A 596-nucleotide genomic window follows, 5' to 3' on the forward strand; every position below is an offset into this window, starting at 1 on the left:
TAATTTAATTTAATTTAAATTAATTTATTTCTTGGATTTGATTCAGGCAACAGAATTTCTCCCTTTATCACCGCAGAGAAGAGAAGGAAACGAATCGCCCACCATAAGCCTTCTTTCTCTCATCTGCATTTAATTAAATTTAAATTAAATATTTATTTAATTTAAATTAAATATTTTAAATAATTTATTTAAATTATTTATTTAATTTATTTAAATACAAGTTTTTATTTCATCGACGCAGGCTGTTCTCTAGACTAGTATCGAGTGTATATGCAGAATCCTTTGTACCTATAGAACTCATATTCTTCTTATTTATAAAAAAAATTATTTATTTATTTATTTATTTATTTATCTATTTATTTATTTATTTTTTTTTTATTTTTTTATTTATTTATTATACATCTGCATATATTTTTTTTTTAAGGGTTTAGGGTTTAGTGTTTAGGGTTTAGGGCCCAGGGTTTAGGGTTTAGGGTTTGGGGTTTAGGGTTTAGGGTTTAGGGTTAATTTTCTTTTAAATTAATTAAAAATATAATTACTCATTACTTCAATTCATATAAAAACTTTTTCGCGTTCAAAAAATTTTTTTTTTTTTT

Source organism: Eimeria mitis, genomic scaffold (genome assembly GCF_000499745.2).
Source record: "Eimeria mitis Houghton genomic scaffold, Emh_scaff2489, whole genome shotgun sequence".
Classification (NCBI taxonomy): Eukaryota; Apicomplexa; class Conoidasida; order Eucoccidiorida; family Eimeriidae; genus Eimeria; species Eimeria mitis.